Source organism: Rattus rattus, chromosome 17, assembly GCF_011064425.1.
Source record: "Rattus rattus isolate New Zealand chromosome 17, Rrattus_CSIRO_v1, whole genome shotgun sequence".
In the NCBI taxonomy this organism is placed as follows: domain Eukaryota; kingdom Metazoa; phylum Chordata; class Mammalia; order Rodentia; family Muridae; genus Rattus; species Rattus rattus.
In genome coordinates this window covers 38367583-38394092 of record NC_046170.1, presented here as the reverse complement: position 1 = coordinate 38394092, position 26510 = coordinate 38367583, and the positions used below count along the sequence as shown (strand labels likewise).

Genomic DNA, 26510 nt, shown 5'->3' with positions numbered 1-26510 from the left:
TTAGTCCAACTTGAGTTTGCTAATGAACAGGCTGCCACTAACTTGGCAGCAGGGGGAGGCCAGGCTGCCTGGGATAGAGATATGCTGCTGGGTCAGGGACGCTTTGCCAATGCTCAGACAGGGTATCCAGGACAGGTTTACCAGCAGATTAATGAAGTTGCAACAAAGGCATGGAAATCCTTACCTAATAAGGGAGAAGTGAGTGGAAACCTCACCAAGATCCTTCAGGGACCTATGGAGCCATTCTCTCTCTGACTTTGTAGCCCGATTAGTGGAAGCAGCGGGGAGAGTCTTTGGAGACCCCGATACTGCTATGCCCCTGATTAAACAGTTGGTCTATGAACAGTGCACAAAGGAATGTCGAGCCGCTATCACTCCTTACAAGAACAAGGGACTTGAGGCTTGGATGAAGGTCTGTAGAGAAATAGGGGGACCTTTGACTAATGCTGGACTTGCAGCTGCGGTTCTGCAGATGACGCAGAGAAAAGAAAGAAGCTCAGGAGTGTGTTTTAAGTGTGGTAAACAGGGTCACCTAAAAAGGCAATGTCCAGAAAGGAGAAATTTAGTCAGTACAGGAAGTGGTCAACGCCCAAGGCAACCAGGGCTGTGCCCCAAGTGCAAAAAGGGGAACCATTGGGCTAATGAGTGCCGCTCGGTAAAAGACATCAATGGGCAGCCTCTTAGCTCAGGTTTTGGTGGAGCATGTCCAAAAAATGGACAGCGGGGCCCACGACCCCAGGGCTCACAAATATATGGGGCAGTCGAGAATCAGGATGTAGAACAGAGTCACGAGAGATGGCCGTCTCTTCGCCATCCGAGGGGCCAAGGAGAGCCACTAAGGGCTCCGCAGGACTGGATCTCCGCTCCACCACCAGACTCGTACTAACTCCTCGGATGGGGGTCCAGTTGATAGAAACTGATTTTAAAGGACCTCTTGAGCCTGGCACAGTAGGATTACTTATAGGAGATCATCTACAGCTTTAAAGGACTGCATTTCCATCCAGGAGTTATTGACCCAGATTATACAGGGGTGGTCAAGAACATGGTAGAATCACGAAATGGATTACTGCCATTTCCCCTGGGGATAGAATAATCCAACTATTACTTTTGCCTAGGCTTCATGAAAGAGTTGTGGCCCAGTCTAGAGAGAGGGGAGAGAATGGTTTCGGTTCCATAGGCTCTGATCTTACATTTTTAATTTGGGTTTAGACCAACGCCCAGTAATGGAGCTAAGGGTAGATGGTAAAAGGATCTTAGGACTGTTGGATACAGGGGCCGATAGAAGTATAATAGCTCAGAAAGATTGGCCCTCTGGATGGCCAGTACGGGCCTCATCTCAAACATTGCAAGGTCTCGGTTATGCAAGAGCTCCTGATATGAGTGCAAGACACCTGAGTTGGAGAGATCAGGAAGGGCATTCAGGAGTTATGCAACCCTATGTGTTGGATCTACCCATTTCCTTTGGGGAGAGATTTGCTGAAAGAAATGGGTTTCAAATTGACCAATGAATATTCTGATACTTCACAAAAGATTATGAAAAATATGGGTTATTTTCCCGGTAAAGGAATAGGGAAATAGGATTAGCCCTATAACTGCCCAACAGAGAGAAGGGAATCAGAACCTGGGTTTTTCCTAGGGGCCGCTGAGGAAGGCATTCCCATTACCTGGAAGACAGAGGATCCGTGTGGATTCCTCAGTGGCCACTTTCCTCTGAGAAGCTTGCAGTTAAAGCCCTGGTAGATGAACAGCTGGCTATGAAGCATATAAAACCATCAGTGTCACCTTGAATACCCCAATATTTGTGGTTAAAAAGAAGTCAGGAAAATGGAGACTGTTGCATGATTTACGAGTTATTAATCAGCAGATGCAAATTATGGGCCCAGTGCAACGCGGGCTTCCTCTTTTATCCTCTCTGCCAGCCTGTTGGCCTGTTGTAGTGATTGATATAAAAGATTTCTTTTTTTCCATACCTCTTTGTCCAAGGGATAGTGAAAGATTTGCTTTTACTGTTCCATCATGCAATCATGAAGGACCTGATCAAAGATATGAATGGGTGGTTTTACCACAGGGTATGGCCAATAGCCCTACTATGTGTCAACTGTTTGTGGGCAACGCATCATCCCCATTAAGACAAAAGTTTCCCGACTGAGATGCGTCCATTTTATGGATGATATCCTTTTAACTGCGAAGAATGAAGAGATTTTAGATTTAGCATATGGAAATTTAATTAAATTACTAGAAGGTAAAGGATTGATTATTGCCCCTGAAAAGGTACAAAAGGGTGATCTTATAAATTATTTAGGAGCAAAAGTAAGCCCTTATATCATTATCCCCCAAAAGGTTGAATTAAGGAAGGATAATCTTAAGACTCTTAATGATTTTCAAAAATTATTGGGAGATATTAATTGGGTTAGATGTTATTTAAAATTACCAAATTATGAATTAAAGCCACTGTATAATACCTTAGTTGGGGAATTGGCCTTGGATTCTCCTAGACAATTGACAAATGAAGCAAGGGGGGCCTTAAAGAAGGTTGAAAAAGGATTACAAGGCGCAATGTTGCATCGATGGGAGGAAGGTGCAGACATTGTGCTATGCATTCTAGCCACCTACATGCAGCCCACAGGATTGTTGTGGCAAGATGGCCCTTTGCTTTGGGTTTATCCCAGAGCTTCTCCAGCTAGATCAGTAGAGTATTATCCTACAGCAGTTGCACGATTAGCCCTGAATGGGATCCAACAGTGCATACAATATTTTGGTGTTTCCCCAACCTCGATCATAGTGCCCTATACAGGTCAGCAGATGAAGATCTTGTGTGGCACTGTGGATGATTGGGCTATATTGCGCTGTGGATTCCATGGAGAGATAGATAATCATTATCCAAAACACCCTCTGCTATCCTTCTTTAAGGAACATCCCGTTATCTTTCCTAAGGTTACCTCCAGTGTTCCTATACAGAGGGTGCCAAACATTTTTACAGATGGATCCAAAAATGGCTGTGGAGCCTATATGGTTGACCATCAAGAGCCAATTTTGTGTCAATATCAACCCCGCTCTCCGCAAGTAACTGAACTCAAAATTGTGCTAGAAGTGTTTAAAAATTGTTCTTTTGCCTTTAATTTGCTCTCCGATTCGTCATATGTTGTTAATGCAGTTAAGATGTTAGAAGTGGCTGGCCCTATTAAAATTAGCAGCACGGTATGCCAGCTGCTGAGGGAACTTCAGGAATTGATTTGGGAAAGAGGTTATAAGTTTTTTGTCCAACATATTAGAGCTCATACAGGTTTGCCTGGTCCTCTCAGTGAGGGAAATGATCTTGTGGATAGATGTACCCAAATGGAGTTTATCTTCTTAAGCTCATCATTGGATCAAGCCCGACAATTTCATCAACAATTTCATGTGCCTACCAAAACCTTACAGCAAAAAGTTTCATCTGTCTCTAGCAGATGCTCGACAGATAGTTTTAGGATGTCAACAGTGTATCACTTTTCACCATCCCCCTAGTGTAGGAGTTAATCCTAGGGGCCTCCTACCCCCTAAAGATTTGGCAAATGGATGTAACTCACATATCTGGATTTGGGACTCTAAAATACATTCATGTTTCTGTGGATACTTGTTCAGGTGCCATTCATGCTACTCCTATGAGTGGGGAAAAGGCACGCAATGTTATTGGACACTGCCTAGAAGCCTGGGCTGCTTGGGGAAAGCCTCAACACTTAAAAACTGATAATGGTCCAGCATACACTGCCCAATCTTTCAAATCCTTTTGTAAACAGATGGATGTACAGTTGAGCCATGGCCTGCCTTATAATCCCCAAGGACAAGGTATTGTTGAGCGAGCTCATCGTACATTAAAGGAATGCCTAATTAAACAAAAAGGGGGAATAGGCCATGGTAGAACCCCCAAGGAACAGATATCCTTGGCCCTTTTTACTCTCAATTTTTAAATTTTGGATGATGATGGCCTTTCTGCCGCTGACCGACATCAACGTCGGGCAGGCACGTTGAAAGGCTATGCGAAATGGAAAGATGTGATCACTGGCTTATGGCATGGGCCAGATCCCGTTCTGGCGTGGGCGAGAGGGTCTGTTTGTGTGTTTCCTCAGGACCGGCAAGATCCGTTGTGGGTCCCTGAAAGATTGACCAGGAGGTGCAACAAGAATGAAGATCCTGCTGTTGCTGACACTTCTTGGTGTGACCCAAGTGCTGGTCCAAGCGGAGCCCTGGTGGGGGATACTATCGGTGTTCCCGAGACCCATGCCGATACGTCATGACCATTAAGCCCACTCCGTTAATTTGTCTAAACAGTTGTTAAGTTATCTTTTGGGTAATTGGACTGGAGAATTCGAATTTTTAAAGCATCAGCTACGTGTAGCCATCGTGACCGTGAATTCCACACGTGCGGATGCTGGACTGGCTTCGGGATTGTCATCTTGGATTGCTGATGCTGTGAATCATCTAGGGAGTGGGCGGGTATGGGAGCCCTAGCTGGACTCTTGCTGCTGGTCTCCCTAGTGAGCCTGTGGTGTTTGTGCAGGATGAGGTTCGTACAGAGGCGGCATGCGGCCATGGTCGTGCAGGCATTTGCAGTCATTGAGGCAGGACAGTCCCCCCCAGGCGTGGCTCACAGTCATATAAGATGTATAGCCACCCTTACTTTACTGGGCCCCTGTTTCCCCTGGCATATTCCATCGTCCCTGAGCATATCGAAAGACCCTACTCAGTGACGGCAACTTCCCTTCTCACCTAAGACATGGAGCCTTGGGGGCGACAAGGTAATCCTATGACCGGTACACAAGGGGCGATCCTAAGACAGGGGGTGCCACTCAGTATATGCCAGTGTCGCCTGGGTGCCAATAAAACAAAAAGGGGAACTGTGGAGGGCTGCGGGGTCCTGCGCCCCAGGGATGGTGCCGGTTTCCGCCTTCCGCTCCTTGTGAGGGCAGGTCCGGTTTCCGTCTTCCGCTCAATGAGCAAAACAAGTCATTGAGAAAAACAAGCCCTTATTTGGCTGTTCCTGCTTGGCCTGGTCGCTTCCGTGTAGTACAACCTATCCGCTGTCCCCACGTGGCTTGCTAGGATTGGCTAGTGCTAGCTACTTAAGTGTGGTGCAGGGATTTTCCGGGGTCAGAAGATTGTATCAAGGTTCCTGAGTAAAGCTGTTTGAAGAAGATCTTCGCTGGTCGGTCGTGTCTTCCTTGCTGGTCGAGGTTGGGCGCGACAAGAACCCAGAGGTTCTTTCAAACTTGAGAGTCCTGGTGGGAGCAGCATCCAATCGCCACAGTCAAGTTCCAAGAACCTGGAGCTGAGCTGAAATCATCCGAGAGTTTATGGTCATCATTGCTTACCTGTGGCCGATGCATTTTAAAAGGCTTAAGGATCACAGCTTGAGATCCCCACAAGGATCTCTCCTCTTTTTCTCTCTGACATTACATTTTTTTTTTAAAAGTCACATGCCTGCACATGCCTCTGTTTGTGTGTGCGAGCATGCACATAGATGCACATGCATACATGAAGGTTTGTTTAAACATCCATGTGCATATGGATTCCAGAGATGGACTTCAGGTGTCCTGCTTCATCACTCTGTACCTTGTCCCCCTGAGACAGAATTTTTCACCGAACCTGGGCACTAGGCTGGCAGCCACCAAACCCAGGAGACCTTTATCTGTCCCATGATGATTTGGCCATCAGGGGTTCCAGCCTGAAGGGGAAGCCTGTTCCATCTACAGCTGACCGAGGAGCTAACCCAGGGACAGGCTGCAATGCATAGTAAGCAGCCAACACATATTCATGGGAAATTCCTTCCTTACCATAGAAGAAGACAGGAAAACCTAGGAGGACAGAGTGGGGACGAAAGCAAGGGCCCACGGGGAGCAAAGGAAAGGAAAAGTGAGGCAAAGGTAGGGTGAGGGGAGAAGGGAAGGAGGAGAGAAGAGAGAAGGCATAGGGAAGGGAAAGAGAAAGAAGGAAACCCATGGAGCGGACCACAGTGTGTGCACACATTAAAAATATGTTCAGGAGCTGGACAGCAGTGGCACATCCTTTTAATCCCAGCACACAGAGACAGAGGCAGAGGCAGAGGCAGAGGCAGAGGCAGAGGCAGAGGCAGAGGCAGAGGCAGAGGCAGAGGCAGAGGCAGAGGCAGAGGGCAGAGAGGCAGGAGGGAGGCAGAGAGGCAGAGAGGCAGAGAGGGCAGAGGCAGAGAGGCAGAGGGCAGAGAGGCAGAGGGCAGAGGGCAGAGAGGCACAGGCAGAGGCAGAGGGGCAGAGGGGCAGGGGCAGAGAGACAGAGGCAGAGAGGCAGAGAGGCAGAGGGAGGCAGAGAGAGAGAGGGAGAGAGAGAGGGCAGAGAGGCAGAGAGACAGAGACAGAGGCAGAGGCAGAGATGCAGATAGACAGAGACAGAGGCAGAGGCAGAGGCAGAGAGGCAGAGGCAGAGAGGCAGAGGCAGAGAGGCAGAGAGGCAGAGGGAGAGAGGCAGAGAGAAGAGAGGCAGAGAGGGAGAGAGGGAGAGGCAGAGAGGCAGAGGCAGAGGCAGAGGCAGAGGCAGAGGCAGAGGCAGAGGCAGAGGCAGAGGCGGGCAGATCTCTTGGAGTTCTAGTCCATCCCGGTCTAAGGAGTGAGTTCCAGGACAGGCAGAGCTATACAGTGAGACCCTGTCTCCAAGAAATCACACAAATACACACACACACACACACACACACACCACATACATACACACATATCACATACACCACAAACACACACTACTCAAAACTCTGAGGGCTTCACTGGGGGACTTGCAATAATTTTATTTTTCCCCCCAAAATGGTTTTAATGCCATTACAGATTTTACACACCACATACACACATACCACACACACACACCCATACACCCACACCCACACACACCACATACATACATACCACACACAAACACACCACACACACCACATACAAACACCACACACACACACCATACACACACACACACGCACACACACACACACCATATACCATACACACACCACGCACACATATACAGACACATCAATGTACATACATACCAAAATATATATACATATATGTAATTATATATATATAATTTTATGCTTATGATAATTTTGCTTGCATATTTATTTGTGTAGATATATCCATGTTCCTGGTGCCTGGTGAGACATACCCCTAGAATTGGAGTTATACACAATTGCTAGCCATCCTGTGGGTGCTGGGGATTGAACCTGGGTCCTCTAAAAGAGCAGCCAGTGCTCTTAACTACTGAGCCATCTCTCCAGCCCCAGTCTGCGCATTTTTATTTGACAGATATTATTATGGCTTGCCAGCTAGAAGAAGAAATACGGCTCAGTTTTTAAAATCAATAAACACAAAAATCACGCAGCCACACAGAAAATGTTCATCAGAAAATACACGGGAAATTACAGTGCCCTCTCGCATTTCTACATACATACACCCAGGCAATGTGCTGGATGAGAAATCAGAAGGACTGCTCACTGAGGGCTTCACTGGGGGACTTGCAATAATTTTATTTTTCCCCCCAAAATAGTTTTAATGCTATTACAGATTTTACAACATGAAAGCTCTAAAAAAGCATATGGTCCTAGCTCTGTTTTTATTAGTCTGTATTGTAATGAATGTTGAAGTCTGGCCTGGAAATTAAATTTGCTTTGGAAATAAAGGGTCTAATTATTGTTCTAAGTTTTAATCACCAGCTTGTGCAGTCTGAGCAGACAGTCTGGGAAGACCCGGGGTGGATCTGACAGAATTATTGAGAATGGAGTACCTAGGCTCCGGAGGGCTGCTTCTGTTGCCTCTTGATTGAACCAGATCAGAGAGGGAAGGTCTAAGCATGTCCACCATACCGGCTGTGGTGGTCTGAACCACAGAAATGCGGTTGGATGGGTTGGTTAAGGCAAAGAAGGAGGCAGTCTGAGTCAGCGAGTAAGGAAACGGAGAAGGAGGATGTAGCCTTGCGAGGTTTGGACAAGGACAAGCCGAAACCTCGAGTCCACATGGTGTGGCCAGAGCTTTCAATTTCCTCACCTCACAGAGGTGAATTAGGACTTGAATTTTTACAATGCCGTCACTGTCAGAGACGTCATGCATCTTAACTTACGGTATTTCCCTGTCTGCTTCCTTCTGAAGACGTTGAAGTCTGTTTGGGTAGACTCTGTCTCCCACTCTAACCCTTAGAGCAGAGTCGTCAGACAAAAGCACAGGGCAAATGCACCACTGTAGCCTCTGGTGATCTGTGCTGTCTAGATCCAGTTTAAGAAATCTAGAGTGTCCTCAGACGGCAATCTTACAATATATGATGAACCGTATCCCTTCTCACCGCCAGGGCAGAGACCAAGCCATGGGGCCCAATGTTGTAGGGATGGGGCACAGACCGTGTCAGATCCCTTGAGGTTGGAGTTTCTGGTGTTGGTGAGTAGCCCAGTGTGTGGGCTAGGGACTGAATTCCAGTCCTCTGGTGGAAATGAAAGGGTTTTTAATGGCTGAGACACCTCTTCAGTTCCATATGAGGCATTTTGTAATATGTGATATTCCAAACTATCATAGGAACACAGCGACCACCAGACTTAGATGTGTTGAGCTGTGTAGACAGTCAAACCTTGCTGAGGAACCTCTGACACTACAGAGCACTTCCGTGCTCCCTTCTCTCACCAGCCCTGCGGAATGGGTAGTAATACGTTGTTCTATAGGGCAGAGCAGGGCCCAGACTGGCAGGAGGAATCCTTTGCTCAGGGTTTCTGTCAAACATGGCTTTCAGAGCGCCATGCCTGCTGAGATCAGACCAAGACATATTCTGCAAAAACTCTGGGACTCAGGGCATGGTTTGGCGAGCAGGTGTCACCTAGAAATAGGAAAACGTTACAAGGAAAAGGTCTTGCAAATTGTGCTCAAGGAATGTCAACAGCTTGCTTTTTTTTGCTCCATTGTTGTCGTGACAACCCTGACATTTCAAGTCACAGCTCTGTGAGGTAGAAGCCTAATAGGTAGCACGGAGCCAAACAGACACCCTTGGGACAAGGAAATAACATGTCAGAGTCAAACCCAAATGATGTCAACACAAGCTAAGGACAGGGAAGCTTGATAGATAGTGCCGTTGTGAGCCAAGGGCAAGTTCTCGTATGGATTATGGCTGAGCCCGGATAGCAGATTCTACACATGTCAGTGCATGAATGTGGGAGCTGGGGGCTGCCACTCACCAGTACCATTGTCAGCTTAGGAGGATCTAGAATTACCTAGAGGGAAACGTCTCTGTGCGGGATGATTTAGATTGCTGAGGTAGGAAGAGACACCCTACATATACACAGAGCCATTCCATGGGCTGAGGTCCCAGACTGAATAAAATGGGCACAGCCAAGATCGGCTACCTCACATTGCTGCCACTGGGACTTCCCACCATGATGGACTGAGCCCTCAACCCGCTCCTCAAAACCCTCAGTCAGGTATTATCTCATAGCAACAACACAAGCAATGAATACAGAAGCCTTGTTCAGGTATTTTTATTACAAGTATTTACTTACTAATTGTGTGTGTGTGTGTGTGTGTGTGTGTGTGTGTGTGTGTGTGTGTGTGTGTACATCATGAGGTCAGTTTTCTCTTTCTGCCACATGGTTTCTGGGTATCGAACTCAGGTCCTCAGACTTGGCTGCAAGCCCCTTTACCCAGTGAACTCTTTCACCAGCCCAGGAACTTTTCTCCAAAGCAAGTATTTGTAAGGGTGTTGGCCAGCCTGGTTCTTCCTCTTTCTCGTGCATCTCTTGAGCAATGGTTCTCATCCTTCCTAATGCCGTGACCGGTTCAATGTAATTCTTCATGTTGCGGTGACCCTCAATCATAAAATTATTCCATTGCTATTTCATAATTATGATTTTGCTACTGTTAGAAATCATAATGTAAATATCTCTTATGTGACCCCTATGAAAAGGTCGTTTGACCCACAAAGCAGTCGTGGCCCACAGGTTGGGGACTGATGCTCTTGGTTAAGTTCACAAGTCTATCATCTTGTTGATGAACTCACAACGTACACGCAATACTCCCTTGGGACTTCGATCCAATAGTGAATGGACTTTAGCACCTAAACATAAAGTCATTAAACATTAAAGTCCACGGATCGATGAAAACCTTAATCAGGAGGGTTTGCGAGTGGCGTGGGTGGTGTGCAGTGGGATGCCGCAGTCCCGTTATGCAGATTCAGTCATCGTCTCATACATATTTCAAAGCTATTACAAGTGAATCAGAGTTATTTCAACCATTTTTGTCCAGCAATATTTCTCAAAGCAAAACTCTATTAAGCCAAATTAAGTCATTGATCACTTTTCTACACGGCCTAGTAAAATAATTTCAAGTGAGAAAGGCCAATTTTACTTCACCAGAATGATTTCCATCAGACTCGTCATGCTATATACAATTTTTATACCGACGATTGTTTGGGTCAAATTAAATTCTTACCAATGGTGTTTCTGACTTGTGGGTCTGTTTAGAGTTTGGTGAGGACTCAGTCTACCAACTTCAATTTTTTGTTTGTTTGTTTTTTACCCCTTTGACAAGATCACTGGGTTCCTGCATCAGTGTCTAGCAGTGTCTAAGCTTCCTCTGGTTGGTTTGGGCTACCGTCATTTCCTTTGATTCTTGTTCTTTCTGCTCTGTCTAATTTTTCACAGGCTATCACAGTGATGTTCCGCGATGCCAGCAGTATTTGATCTCTCAGTCAATTTTTCTTCCACAACAGGTTTTACAGCGTGTCATTTTACCCACCACCTGTTTTATTTCGTCTGTGATATTCCTAGCAGCAACATTATGAATTGGATTGCAGACGGTGCTATGAACTTATTTCTCAGAGCAAATACTATTAGGAAGGCTGACAGTAACTCTGATTCCGAAGAACGGCCCGAAAGCCACAATGGAAAGGGCAATGTTATCACACGTTGCTCTAGGACTCTGTGAAGCCACAGAGATGTTAAGGAACTGGAAGCCCAGGGCAGACTTGGAAAAGGAGAGGATTTCAACTTGACTCTACCCTCAGTGCAAGAACCACAAAGAACACTTCAACCCACATCTGGTGAAGATGAGTGATCTTCATTGCAGCTCCATAGTAAGAACTCCTCCTGTTTTGTAGAATAGAAAGTAAGTCCTAGACTACATTGTCCAGGATCACAGAGCTCATCCATGACAGACTGAAGCCCCCCGAGTACTGCCTTTTTCAGGTTGCCTTGGGAACAAATGCCTCAACTGTCTTGTAGCCTCAAGAACATGTCTGAGAAAATCTCTTTCTTGATTCTCCCCTAAACATGGCCGCAATTGGGCTGGTGCTTGACATTTGATTAGTTTTTTGGTTTTACTTTGGCCACCATCTACCGACTCTGAGGCACACGCAGAGATCTCAGCGCACTGTCTTTCCCATTAGGGCATAGATATGAAAGTGGTGTTGATATTGACACAAACGTAATTGTCTTCCTACATTATTATTTCTCCGTTTTCTTGCTGTATAAATTCGATTTTGTTTGAGGCACCAACAGACTGGCAAAATAATTTTCTGTCCCCCTTTCTGCTTCCCTTGCAGCTAGGATACATTAGGAGACAAGTCTCTGAGCTATGTAATAAGTAGCAGATTCTTCTGGTTAGACTTCCTTCATTGTAAAGAGGATGCAAAGTCATGGCTGGCTTACCTTCCCCCCTTCCCATGCTCACTGACATTGTGCATGGCTATCCTTTTGCTATGTTACAAACATGACTTCAAGACGACAAGCGTGAAGACTAACTACAAACTTTAAAAAGCTGGAGCGAAAGATAACAATAATTCAACTTCTGCATGGCACTGTTGAGTGAAAAATCCATCCCTGCCAGTCACCTACCCTAGGACTTCCTGGTGAGCCAAGAAACCAACCTGTACCCAAGGAATCTAGGAACATCCAGGTGTGTTGGTTAGTTGCAGCCAGATGTACCCTGCCTGCAGCATGCCTGGTGTTTGCTGAATACATAAGCCCATTTTCTTCTCTTATCATTGGAATTTAAAAAGTCAGTGCCTTGTGAAGGCAGATATGGTTTCTTCATGAAGATGTTCAGAACGGGGGAGTTCATAAAGCGTTTCTATCACACAGGTAGTGTCCAGTCTCAGAGAGGACTTTTGCATGCATATGTGCATAGGTACATAGATACAGAGAGAGAGAGAGAGAGAGAGAGAGAGAGAGAGAGAGGGAGAGGGGGGAAGGAGGGGAGGGGGAAGAGGGGGGGAGAGGGAGGGGATAGAGGAAAAGGGAGAGAAGGGGAGGGGGAGGGGATAGAGGAAGAGGGGAGGGGGGATAGAGGAAGAGGGGGGATAGAGGAAGAGGGAGGGGAGGGAAGGGGAGGAGGAGAGAGGAGAAGAAGAGGGAGAGAGAGGGAGAGGGAGAGGGAGAGGGAGAGGGAGAGGAGAGAGAGAATGAATATGAATAAAAAGGCAAGACAAGGGAAATCTCCTGACTGTAACACTCAAACAAACAGGTTCAAAGCCACAGATCCTTACCTGGACTCATCCTTGCTAAAAGTGTTTCCTACCGTTATAATTCTCTTCAGCCAATCAACTGGCTCTCATTTACTTTTGCTAAATATTATCATTAGTTCAAAACAAAAGATAAGCAATTTATCAGGTATAAAATAATGTCCCCTCTGGCAACCAGATTTACATCTGGAATTGATTTTTTTTTTTTTTTTAAATCTCATTACAACCTTAGAAAGCTTCTTCTGGAAGTCAGCACCGCCACAAAAGTATGGTAAAGATTATGGCGGGTCCCCAGGCCGCGCTCACTGTAAATTCTGGTCCCTAAAGCGCTGCAGAGGTGAAGCGTTATTGATGAGATCCTGAGATTTACCTGGTACCATCCTTCTTGATGACTGGATATTGACAACCCGGTTTTCTGAAACATAATCTGGGAGAGGCAGAGGAAGGTTGTAATGGCTTAATGCCCTTCGTTATCCGCAGGCCCCCTGGATCATGTGACCAATCTCAGATATATTGCTTTGTTTTGCTGGCAAAAGGTTTTTTCTTTTTTAACTTCTCATTGGTTCTTTGTGCACGTGGCATCATGCACCTCAGTCCTACGCATATCCTCTTCACCCCTCATATCTGCCCTTCGCCCTTGCAACACTCCCTAAAAACAGACAAAAAAAAAAAAAAATCTCATTGTGGAAGCTGCCGAGAATCACGGTGTCTCACTGTAGGATGTTGTGAGGTGAAGGCGGGTACAAGATAGAACAAGGCCTGTCATTGGATGAGAAGGAAGGATGGGCGGGAGAAAAGTTTGAGGGAAGGGGAAGAGACTGGAACGGAAACGGGGAGACTGAGAGAGTGGCAGAGACAACATGGAAACTGATGCTAAGATTCCACGCTGTACCTTTACAGGTTGTTATGAGTGTTCTTAAGGGATGGGTGTGTACAGGGCTGTGTATGTTTAGGTGGGCAATTACATCTTCTCGATTGGATCGGAGGTTACTGGGTGGTGTGTTCTTTCATGTGCAGATTTAAGTGTAAGAGAGGGTGCGGCGGCTGGTCTAGGCCGCCATGGAGTTGGGATGTGCGCTTCTAGCAAGATATCTAGCAGATATCTTGGGGCACTGCGGGGACGGACCAAGTCGGGGTAAAAGACAGCCCTAACTTAATTTTACAACAACATCTCACAGTATACCCTTTTGTCCACACTTCTTTGCCTGCAAATGTTTATTGCGATGACTTACCTGTTGGTTTATATGAGGCCTCTGGCTTCTGCTGCTCTAGCAATACTAGAAGCTCACTGGGGTTGGGGAGGGTGGGGGGAGAGGCACTCACTGGGGGTAGGGAGGGTGGGGGGAGAGACGCTCACAACTTTGCCCTTGGATTACCGCAGTTGACTAGAGGCGAGGTCAGTTCTTCTGCTCTCATACCCCTCGGCTAGCTCTCTCACAATGCCCAGGCAAAGGATGGGGCCAGTTCTACACATCCCTCAGACATCAACATGTCCCCAGGTGGCAGCCCAGAATTGGGATAGTAACTGACCCCTGCTGATTCAGGGCCATGAACCTAGACGTGGCCTCTGGAGGCAGCGTAGGTCAAGACCCCATCATGGCCCTAGGTGGAATCCTGACTACTCACATCAGGCTGCTCCTCACTAACCTCTGTTCTTCAGTTCTGCCTCTCTTCACTGTGCCTGAATCCCCCCCCCTCCCCGTTCTCTCTTTCTCTTCCCTTTCCTGACCACGTACTTGCTCCTCTTAGTGGTGTGCAGGATCTGAGTGTCTGGGGTTGTCTCGGGAGTGGCCTTGGGAGTGCTATGCCCATGTGTGTGTTATGGCACCAGGCAGGGGTCATCTCATGCACGGTCTGCCCCCATTCCCTCCAGAGCCTGCCTGCGACTGGTGGCCTTCTCAGGCTAGCTCCCTGTCCAGGCCCCATGGTGCTGGTCTGGTGGTCATCTCAGGCTCGTTCCTCACTCGACCCACTTATGTGGCCCCATGGGAGGGTCATCGGTCTCAGGCTCATTCCTGCCTGCGGCCCTCAGTCCCAGGCAGAGTTCCTCTAGTCTGTTGGTTGCCCCGAGTCCTAGGAACCATCAGGGCCCGCATGCTGTTCAAGTGGTGGTTATTTCAGGCTTGCTTTTTACAGGGAATGGTAGTCTACTAATCACTCAGATGATCACAGGTCAGAACACTGAGCACAGACATAGCCTCTCTCCGCTCAGCCACCTACAGATGCACATGTGACACAGTAGCCAACCACCCCCCCCATGATACTTCTAGGGGTGTGAATCTCAGGCATGTTAAGTCAAGTGAGTCCCCCACGATGAAGAAATCTGTAAGTACTGGGGTGGAGGTCATGTCTGTTCATAGCTCAAAGCTCATAGACATCTCCAGCTCTATGTCTATGGAGTTTCTCTACAAAACAAAATCTTTTCCAATACCAATTTCATCTCTCATATTACGGGAAAGTAGCTCAGAATAATAGAGGTGACAGAATTTTCGCAGGTCTGATGTGGTCTAGGCTGGGCTACCGGCTGCCTCTGCTGGACCCGATGGTTAGGTCTCCAGACCTCAGTATCCGCATCTCCAACACAAAGGAGGGTGCTGCTCCCAGTGTACAGGTGATAGCCAGAGGCCAAACCAGCCTCCTTACCGCCCCCCTCACTCCAATCCCATTCCATCTTCCACATCCCATGTGGCATGTCACTGGGTAAAACTGTCCCAGCTCCTCGCTGAAGTCAAGACATTCAGCAACTAGCCATCCAAACCCCACTGGGCTTTTCTCTGAGGCTATTTCGAGAGCCTAGTAAGAGAGCGTGTTTAAAACTGCACTGCATCCCAACATGTTATGATTCACGCCTTTGTCACCAGAGAGTCTGAACTCACATAAATATCCAATTACTATATATTTAGCGGTGATATTTAGAGAGCCTGAAAGAATCTCAGCTCCTGCTACGGTTCTGAATCATCCTTATTAAGAATCAAGTTAATTGCTCCCAAACTTATTAGTCATTTCCCCATTAAAAAAAAATCATATCACAAAATTGTTGAAAGGGAAGTCACTATTCAAAGCACCCATCTGGCGGTAGACAGAAACATTTTATTTTCCCCTTTTGCTTGGCTTTCCCTCATGTTGTTGCTGTTAAAATACAGAGAGCTTTTCTAATGACTATTGACCTCGAGGTTTAGGGATGCGTTCTGGTCTTTCCCACGCAGCTTTTAATTCTGCCCTTGCTTACATGCACGGAGGCTGAGATGAGACATCAGCTCTATGGCTTTCAACCATTGGTTTAATTCTCACGAACCCCTAAACCTTTCCTGCCCCGGACAGCTATGGCTGTCTTGCAGTTCACAGGAGACAATGCTCACATTTGGGGGTTGGCTTGATCTTGTGCGGGTCTTAAGCCTGTAACCACGGCTGATGTGAGTTCAAGCACTTAAGCTGCCCTTGAGGCTCCACTTTGGTTCATATGATGAAGGTTTGTCTGTCTCACCACGAGTCTTTTGTCGAGGTCTTTAATGCAGTTGCTATAGGACAGGTACTCAGGGGTTCAGTAAATAAATGCTAATTAAAATGGCCAGTTTGAAACTGTCTGTCTTCCTTTAAGAGTTACTTTCTTATTTATATGTGTATGTCTGTGTGCTTAACTATGAGGTAGAGAGGGTGGTTGAGTTGGAGTTACAGGCAGTCATTAGCTGTCTAGCATGGGTGCTGGCACTGGGGACCAAACTCCGGAATTTTATAAGAGCATCAAGTTCTCTTGGCTGCTAATATACCTTAAGGACACAGTCTGTCTCCAAAGGTCACAATTTGCTTATGAGGACAGCAATATGAACTTCTAATGTTCTGCAAAGATTCCTATGCCATTTGAATGATAAGTTTCTTCTTGGGTTAGAACAAACTTCCTGCTATTGATGGGCCTGTGTTCTGAGGGACACACGTCACTGGTCAGTTTGACGGAAGACAGGAATACACTACTTCTCATTCATTTTAACACAGGACTCACAGCTGGTATATGCGGACCCGGGGCTCGCTGTTTAAACTACCTTGATCTTAAGTTTTCTCGTTTAAAAATGGGGCCAATGATGGGATGTATCTCACAGTCTTGTCCCAGGATTTCAATGGTCCCTGAGTATGTGAAGTATTCAGAAAGACCTCCGGCTTGCAAGACAGCACAAGACACAAGAGAAGCTAGAGATGAAATCATTCCCTCTATTCATTTAGTCAGGAGGTGAATATTTCATATAAGAATTCAGGGGGGGTGGGTGGGTAGAAAAGTTAACAACACTTCTGCCCATTCTTGTCATACAGGGATAGCTAAATAGGGGTATGTGCATAATTATGTTTAGTTCATAGCCTTTGAATGGTAGGACCATGCAGTTGGAAGTTCCTTAATCTGAGCGCTGTGGCTGCCTTGAGTCGTCTCCAGAGTGAAGACATCCGGGGCACAGAATGTAAGGCTCTTCCCCACCGTGGGTAATCCTGCTGAGAGCACTTCATCATCCTGACACTTGATCCTCCATTCTGCAAAAGGCAGAGCCTCCTTGACCTTCGCCCATGCCACAGCGCTGCTGTGGGGTCTTAATGAGATAAAGATGATGAAGCACTTCAATTTCCTTAAGCAGGGACGAGGCAGATATGTCATTTTTATTAGTCCAAATCCGAAAGTGCTTTTAATGAGCATCTGAGGCCCCGAAATGTGCTACTTAACTTTATCTGTTTGGCATTAACCAGTTAGCACTGAGCCTCATTGAAAATAAGGCCACGGGGTGGGATTTTCCTCATATAGAAATGTATACACCAAAGCTATGGGAGTTTCTTATGTTTTCCTAAGCCATGAATCATCTAAATAAATGGTGATGTGTTTTGTAGAATAGTATATATATCCATTACAGTTGTGTTCCCCAAAGCAATCGAACGAATACAAAGAAATCCTCCTGATGCATTATTGATGTAACTTATTTATGTAAGTTTCTGTGCATGCCAATGCTAGCCAATCTTTTATTTGTGTCGCCTGCTCGGGAATGAGTGCACAAGGCTAACAGTGAAAACAAAGATATCCCGAAGAGAAAGCTAGAACGCCATTCTATGTTTTGTTGCTGTTGATTCTTGTTGCTTGTCTGTTTGCTTCATTTTTATACAGGGTCTTGCTAAGTAGCCCTGGCTTGGTGTGGAACCCATCATGTAGATCAGGGTGGCTTCAAACTCCCAGAGATTCCCCCTGATTCTGCCTCCCAAATGCTGGCCTTAGAGGGATGCCCCACCATGCCTGGCTAAAAAAACAGTACATCCTTTGATTGTACTGTATGCTAGACTCATGGCAGGTATGCTGAAATACATTGATTATTCAGCCCACATTCTGCATTTGGTGAGGGTCCTGTTTATACTTGATCACACGAAGTTACATTTTTGCTACTACGGCTACTGCTCCTGCCTACTATTCTGTAGTAGCACTTGGCGAATCCACTATCACACATAGGATATAAATTCTTGCTTACGTACTTAATAAGCAACACTCTCAGGGCTATAGAGAAGTGGGACAAGAGGGAGGAGTAGAATCTTGGAAGGAGAAAGTGATGTGTGGGTGAGATGCGTGTGTTTCCATCCTTGGGGCTCTTGGCCTGATAAAAGATCAGTCAGTGCTAGGCAAACACTTAAAACTGGCACAAACCCCTTAGTCCTGATAGCTTAATTCAGTGGAGGATACACTAGCCATGGGAAAAATGGGTAAATTCAGATAGGTGAGACTGGGGAGAAAGACTTGACTTCTGACTCTCAGTTATGCTCTTCAGTCTGCTGCTGTGGACCACTGGAGCACTTCTCAGTCTCTACAGGCTTCTATCCATCCATCCACCCATCCATCCATCCATCCATCCATCCATCCATCCATCCATCCATCCAACCACCCATCCATCTATCCATCCAACCACCCACCCATCCATCCATCCATCTAATCATTTCTCAACCATCTATCATCCATCTATCCATCCATCCATCCATTTATCCATCTAATCATTTTTCATCCATCTATCCATCTATCCATCCATCCATCAATCCATCCATCCATCATCCATCTAATCGATTTTCATCCACCCATCCATCCATCCATCCATCATCCATCTAATCATTTTTCATCCACCCATCCATCCATCCATCTAATAATTTTTCATCCATCCATCCATCCATCCATCCATCCAATCATTTTTCATCCATCCATCAATCCATCCATCTATCCATCCATCCATCCATCCATCTATCCATCTAATCATTTTTCATCCATCCATCCATCCATCCATCCATCCATCCATCTACTTTTTATGTGTTTATGTTCATGTGTGAGGGCATATGCACCACAGTGCACACATAGAGGTCAGAGTGAGTCCTTATTCTTTCTACTACTGCATGGGTCCTAGGGACCAACCTCTGGTTGCCAGGCTTGTGTTTACCTGTTGAGCCATCTCACGAGCCAGACGTGTTGCTCACCACAGGCATGGAGTGTACACGTGCGGGTTTAGCCAAACCAAAGGTAAACAAGCAAATAAACAAATTAAAAACAAGCAAACAGTTCTCTCTTCTTAGAGGAACAAAATCTATCTTTTCTATAATATCTTATTTACAATGCCTGGGATACAATTCAAGGCTTTTATGACATTAAAAGACAATAAATAAACAAACAAAAACAGGAAAACTTAAAAAGAAATTCATATCCTTATTTCTTTATGTATTTTCTTGAGAAAGGGTCTCACAACATAGCCTTGGCTGGCCTGGAACTCCCTATATAAAGCAGACTGTCCCTGAAGTAAAGACAATCTGTCTGCCTCTGCTTCTACAGGCCGGGATTAAAAGCCACCAGGCCCAGCCGAAATTATACCCTTAGATGGATTCTGCTGCAGAAGAGGAACAGTGGTTTTGGACTCCATCTTGTAAAGCTTGAATGAGAGGAGAAGCACCAACCGCCATAAGCAGAATGAGATAAATAATGATCGTTAAAAGAAATCAGGGGGCTGGAGAACAGTGGAGAAAACAGAAGTTTCTATGGAAAGGTTTATATGCCGTTTCTATGGAAAATGCCAATCAATAAAAGAAATCAGGATTGGCGACCTCCTAGCTGAACCAATGAGAAAAACAGCATCAGAAGTGAGGCAGGACCTGTATCAAGAGAGTGCGGTCAAATGACAAATGGCATATGCCAACAAACAGAATAATGTAAAGTCAAAAGTTTTCCTTAAAAATTAAAATTTAACAACCATTGTGTGGAACATACAATAACCCAATATCTAAAGAGGCTGCATTTGTTAAAGTGAAACTTTCTAAACCTTCCTACACATGACAGCAGCTGGTTCATGGACCAAATGGTGTTTCACATATCAAACCCTTCAGTCAATTGAGTGACCAATAAAAGCAAGCTCCCAATTCTCACTGAGCAGAGGAGGAAGGGGTACCCTCAGTTTGTTTTAGGAGGGCATGGTAACTCTGACACCAAAACCTGACAAAACATTGAGACAGAGAGATTATGGAACAATGTCTTAATTGACACGAAAAAATTCTACAGTAAAATATTAGCCAGATGCTTCCATCAGTGTGTAAAACATAGCAAAAACAGATTTTGTTCTAGGAATATGGGCCTGGGCTACCACTCAAAATGTCATCAACAGACTCTGCTACTTAAACAAAATCAAGCATTTTAAAAAAAATGTGTATCAGGGCTGGAGAGATGGTTCAGTGGTAAAGAGCACTTGTTAGTCTTCCAGAGGACCCATTTCAGGTTCTTAACACCCCTGTCGAGAGCTCTCCCATCCAAGTACACTAGCAGCTGGGGATCTGTCACCCTCTTCTGGCCTAAGGTACCTTACTCGCATATGCCAACCCATGCAGAGATACATACACAAAATGAAATCGTAAAAAACAAATCTAAAATGGTTTCCATGAAGTCTGAGAAAATTTGCAAAATTTTACTCTGATCCATGATAAAAGAAACACTGCGACATCAGCTTACAGAAGGGATTCCGTCACGATAACAACTGTTAGTAACTCTAGCCGCAGGGGAGTCTGTGTCTTATTCTGGCCTCTTCGGGCACCCGTACTCATGTGTACCTACCGGCCCGCAGACACATAAAGATAAAATAAGTCTTGTAGAAGCAGAATTGGTGGCGCTATACGCTAACAGTGCATATTTGATATTAAAGTTCAAGAAAATAGTTAACTGTAGTAGTGTCTAAAGGACGAGATTCTTCAGAAATAAATGTTACGAGAGACATTTAAGATTGTTATATTAAAATTGAGAATACCATTGATGGAAATGAAAGAGGACATACAGAGATAGGAACGTCTACCGTGTCTATGACTTCAGTGCTAAACATGCCCACTTTCTCCAAAATTTCCCACGGACTCACACAATACAGATCACAGTGCGGCCGTGCTTTCTGAAGAGGCTGGCAAACTAACGGTACGAGTCGTGAAAATGTAAAGGACATTTGGGGGTGAGAAGGCAGCGTGGTGTTTGCCACACACATGGATCTTGGTTTAATCACTTGTGTCCATGGATAAGGTACTTGTAATCTCAGCCCTGAAGACGTGGAGGCAGGCGGATCCCTGTGACTTGCAGGCCAGTGAGGGACGTCGTCTCAGAGAAACAGGATGGTGATTGAAAAATTACATCTGGCATTTACATCTAGCCTCCATGTGCATGCAAATACACCTGTACACTCACACACACACACACACACACACACACACACACACACACACACACACACACAAATGGATCTTGAGAAAGAAGAATGCTGAAAGAACCTGGCCTTGCTCAAAGGCTTCTCAGTCATCGGAAGAGCACAGGAACTGTTGAATGATGTATTCCATGGGACGGAATACACAGCCTAGCAACCGACTTGGTACTTGGCCAATCAACTCTCGAAGGAAGATACCAAGCTAAGTCAATCAAGGAGACAATACAATGGTGTTTTCTTATTTTAAGTAACGAACGCTGGGATGGCTAGATACATGCAGGGAATGAGATGAACCCCAGTGCTTATCTCAGAAGGCTGGCATAGCAAACGTCTAAATGAGCACAAAATTAATTCTAAATGCAATTATCAAAATTTTGCAGTTATTCTTACATTAATGGATTGATTGGTGTGTGCATGTGCGTGTGCACGTGTGCATATTTACACGCCATGGAGCATGTCGGGAGGTAAGAGGACACATTTCTGGAGCCAGTTCTCTCCTTAGAGCATGTGTGTCCCAGGACATCACGCTTGGCCGTGTGTGTCTTTCTTTATTGCTGGGTCAGCTCAATGGTCCTTTAAAATTATAGTTCTCTGTGGAAAACATGAAAAGACTTTTCTATTCTGGGTGTATAAGCATGAATTTCTAAAACTAGACCCAAAGAAACAAAAGTATAGATACAAAATATTAAAAAATCAAAAGACATTAATATTTAAAAAGTTCTTTCACCCCGAAATCTACCACTAAGAAAATGCACAGGTGGGTCACAGCCTGGGATGAAATGTTTGCAAAGCTCGCCCAGTGGATTATCTCCCATGATATGTAAAGAGCTCTTATAAATCAATGACAAGAGTCAAACAACTGTATTAAAATTAATAACAAAGCAAGATTATTAAAACGCTAATCATAAAATCTAGAACTTGAGCACATAGTTACTCAGTACAAACATAACTTCATGCCTGGCAATATTCATAATAATTATAGGAAGCAGGATTGTTGAGACACTTTTGCTTTTTTTTTTCTGAGACAGCACCCCACTAGGCAACACAGGTTTGACATCTAAGTGATGATTCTCTTGCCTCAGAACCCTGAGTGCGGGGACTATGGGCAGGCAGCATCCCATCCGGCCAGCCCGAAATTACTTTCTGGAATGGCCAGGTGTGTTGTCTGATGCTGTGAACAGGTCTGTGTCTAGCTATGGACACACCGGGCCTGCTGAGACATTCCCCATCCTGACAACTCTAAATGAACAAGGCATGGCACCAGGCGCCCATCTGTAACAGTTCCTGGAGTCAGGGTAAACGCTTTAGTCATTTCCAGGACTTAGGCAGAACATTTGGGAGATGTGGCTTCTCATCTCCCTTTTGGAACATTATCAAACAGTGCTCAAAGGCTCTTTGTGCCAGAGGAGAAAGTCTGGCAGTGCCATCGTGCTGAGTTTGATGTCCATATGGACCACTTGGTCTTGTCAGAGCTCCTGCGTGCTATTCTCTTTCCAGTTTTATGTTCACCGGGCAGGATGTCTGGAACAAGCAGGCCGGAATCAGAACCACAGCTCTGCCTCTTGTCAGCCTCCTGCCTCGTCACAGACACTCCTCCACTCACGCCATCTTCCCTCCCCCATGGTTTGGTGACCCTGCCACCAACAGGTATAATGTAGTTTTCTTTGCAGGCAGGGACTTCGTTTCGGCAGCAATTCTGCCCACGGGAAGATTCAGTATGGAGGATCTGTAACTGGTCTGGTTTCTAGCACATGTCTCACGCATGCCATGCCCAGCAGGAAGCAGTGTTCATATCTCCCCAGGAAAAGATACACAGCAATTACAGATGGTGATTGTGTGTGTGTGTGTGTGTGTGTGTGTGTGTGTGTGTGTGTATTTAGTGTCATTCAGTATTGCTTTGTTATATTAAGCACATCACTTGATGTAAATTGTATTATCATATTTAAGTCATTGTGGGCAGCTTTAATGGTGAGAAAATGTACATGGGACTCATTTACAACAATACACTGTCATTTTCTCCTTTTCATTTGTGCGAAATCTGTATAATCTCTCAACAGGAATTCAACCCTGTATTACAGGCCTCTGAGAACAGCTTTCTTCAGTGGACCTGGGATGTCACCAGGTCACTTTAGGGAGGAAGACCTGGGGAGTGTTCCTCACCATCTGGGTGACTGCCTCAACCACCTTCATGATGGGTGATTAAATAGCACCCTGTTAAATACATAGAGAAGGTCAAGCCTCCAGCACAGCACTGCCTATTTCAATGCCAAAGGGAAGAGATACAGTCATTAAGACACCCTCCCTGCACACAACTCAAGGGAACCCCAGTTCTGGCACTAAGTGTTCTTGGGCCCAACACAAGTCATTTCTGACTTGTACAATGAGACGAGTGAGACTTGAACCTCAGGCTACAGGGGTTCCTCTGCCTGTCAATCAAGCCTGTCAACCCAGGGACATCGATAGTGCTTTGTGGGCTGTTTGTAATAAGCTGCCTGCTCTCCACTCCCAAATCCAGCACTCAGAATATCCGAGTGCTGTGACTAATGAGTATGTCGTTCAGATTTTAGCCAGTAAGACTCCTCTCTGAAATCCTGAAAACTCCAGATTTCAGGAAATGGACGGAAAAGAATTTTTGAGGCCTGGAAATGTGGAGACACGTAGGCCACTTGACTTTTGACAACTCGACTCCAATCTAGGGGATCTCGTTGAAACACAGACTCACAGTAAGTTAGGTGAAGCAAAGGTCCTACATTCTATCAGGGCATGAGGATGAAGAGAAGCCCTTTGTTTCCCGGGAGGGCCTTGAACCGGCCTGTCACACAGCTGGCCACAGAAAATGCATAACCAGGATCCAGGCGCTTGCAGTCCCATGACACAGACGCACAGGTATCGCTTCTCCCCACGGGAAATTCTCCCAGCTGGTGGCAGGGAGAACAGGTGCTTCTGCGCAAAGTCCTGGAGAAAGCGTTCCTCCAAGGAAAATGGAATTGTGTTCAGAGTTTGCAGGCAAAGGCTTATATGAAAATATACATGCTGGGGCTGGAGAGACAGCTCAGCATTTAGGAGGGCTCCCTGCCCTTGCGTTCTGTACCCACCCTCCCATGGTACCTCATTGCCATCCCTAATGCCCGTTCCTGTCAAGCTCTGTGGGCCCTGTATACATGTGTGCGGGCAAACGCTCCTACACTCTTTTGAAAAAAATTAAAATGTGCACTTTTTGGGCATACACATAACTTCTAGAATAATACAGAAACACATGAGTTTGTTCCTCATCACAGGTGCCATTCAATTATTTCAAGTGGCTTTGACATACTCTGGGTAGGAAGACTCTTTATGAATGGTGAATACACACCAAGGATTTCCGAAGACAGCAGAATGTGCCAATTGCCATGTATTAGAAGTGCATGCAGAATTCTAAAAGCTAGGCACAAAAAAAGTGTAACAAATTTCTGATTCCCTGAGCTGAGTGTGTACTGAAGGGATCACATTTGCCTGCACTGGGTTAATATTGGTTTGAATAAAATTTATTATTTGATTGGTTCACTTGTTTATATCTAGTGTTTTTAAATGCCAACACAATTTCTATTTTATATTGAACACATACCCTAAATTATATGTCTACTGGCCACTGGTTCAGGTAGATGGACGGATTGATGCAGATGATGAATTTGTAGGATGAATATTAGGTAATTTATGATCTATACATAAATTAGATATATGTAAGTGTCTTAGTCAGGTTTTGCATTGCTGTGAAGAGGCACCGTGACCAAGACAACTCTTATAAAGGACAACATTTCATGGGGGCTGGCTTATAGGTTAAGGGTTCAGTCCATTATCATCAAGGTGGGAGCATGGCAGCATCCAGGAAGGCATGGTGCTGGAAGAGCTGAGAGTTCTACATTATCTGAAGGATGCTAGGAAAAAACTGACTTCCAGGCAGCTAGAATGAAGGTCTTAAAGCCCATGCCCGGAGTGACACATAAGACCACACCTACTCCAACAAGGCCACACCCACTCCAACAAGGCCACACCCACTCCAACAAGGCCAACCCCCCTAATAGTGCCACTCCCTGGGCTAAGCATATACAAACCATCACAGTAAGCCTCATATGTATAAACCAGTTCAGAATTACCTCATGCAAATACAAACATCTTCTCAAATTGATTATATAAGGTGGATATTTAAAAAGGTTTATTTTTATGTTTAATTATGTGTATGTGTAAGTGTTGGAGAGGACAGTAAGTAAATGTGTGAGTCCAGGTGTTGGCAGAGGCCAGGGGCCAGATGCGTTGGCTCTCCTGGAGCTAGGGTTACAGGCAGCTCTGAGATCCCTGACATGGATGCTGGGAAAGCAACTGGGGTCCTGTGAGAACAGTAAGTGCTTCATCCTCTGAGCCATCTCTTCAGCGCCAGTGTTGCATATTTTAAACATTGGTTCAAATATTTCTCACATCTCATGTGACATCACTTTTCCTTTGTTTAGGACCTGGGAACAAAGGCTAACAAGCCCAGCATGTTCATACCTGAAAACTGTTTTCCTGAGCTGACAGTTTCCCAGTGGTGTAGGAAAAGAATCTGCAGCTCCCTTCGGTTAGAGTCCTCTTTCTTTCTGATGCAGGGGCATTATTGTCCCAGTGAAGGCAGCAGCTGCTCTCCTCAGCCTCCAAGAGCAAATGGACCGTGCTTTGGCCCACATCTGTCTGGAGCCCACAGAGAACAGCGCTTAATAGTTCAGTGACGCTGTCCACAGGCAGAGATGGCCTTGACTAATTGTTTAGCTTCCTCTCTGCATGTCTAGTCTTCTTTCCTGAGGAAAAGAATCTCATGAAGCATACCCCGCACAGAACTGGGGTTGGTTATGGATTAAATGAAACAAAGTTGGTAGGGTCTCGACATACTGCCTGGATACAACAAGCACTAAGTCAACCCTGGTTGCTGTGGTTAGAGTTTCTAATACTTCGGTATAATCCTGGCCCTTCTCTTCTGAGCATGTCCAGAGCCACACTTTCCTCTCCCCTTTGCAACGGGATAGGGCTGTGCCACCTTTAGGTCCAAAGGATGACAGCAATAAATGTTATCACTCCTTGGAAAACATTTACTGGGAGGGCAAAAAAATTCAGAATGTTGTCCTTTTATGCCGTGGACAATGCTGGCACATCACCTCATGATATTAGATGGCTCATGCTTGCAATGTCAGAAGTATGGAGCCTGAGGCAAGAGGATAGATATCTCCATGTTCAAGACCAGCCTAAGAGCTACAGTGAGACTCTGTCTCAAAACAAAGGTATTGCCGCCATGGTCTACTA

General features: G+C 45.5%; 1 protein-coding gene and 1 non-coding gene across 2 annotated transcripts in view; both read right to left on the bottom strand.

The window, feature by feature from the left end:
* Cdh13 (cadherin 13) overlaps positions 1–26510 on the bottom strand; it is a 1043248-nt gene that overhangs the window by 586458 nt on the left and 430280 nt on the right. The window lies entirely within an intron of this gene.
* Positions 14625–14762, bottom strand: LOC116886742. The gene has a single exon (XR_004386149.1). It is a non-coding gene; the product is annotated as a small nucleolar RNA SNORA17 (small nucleolar RNA).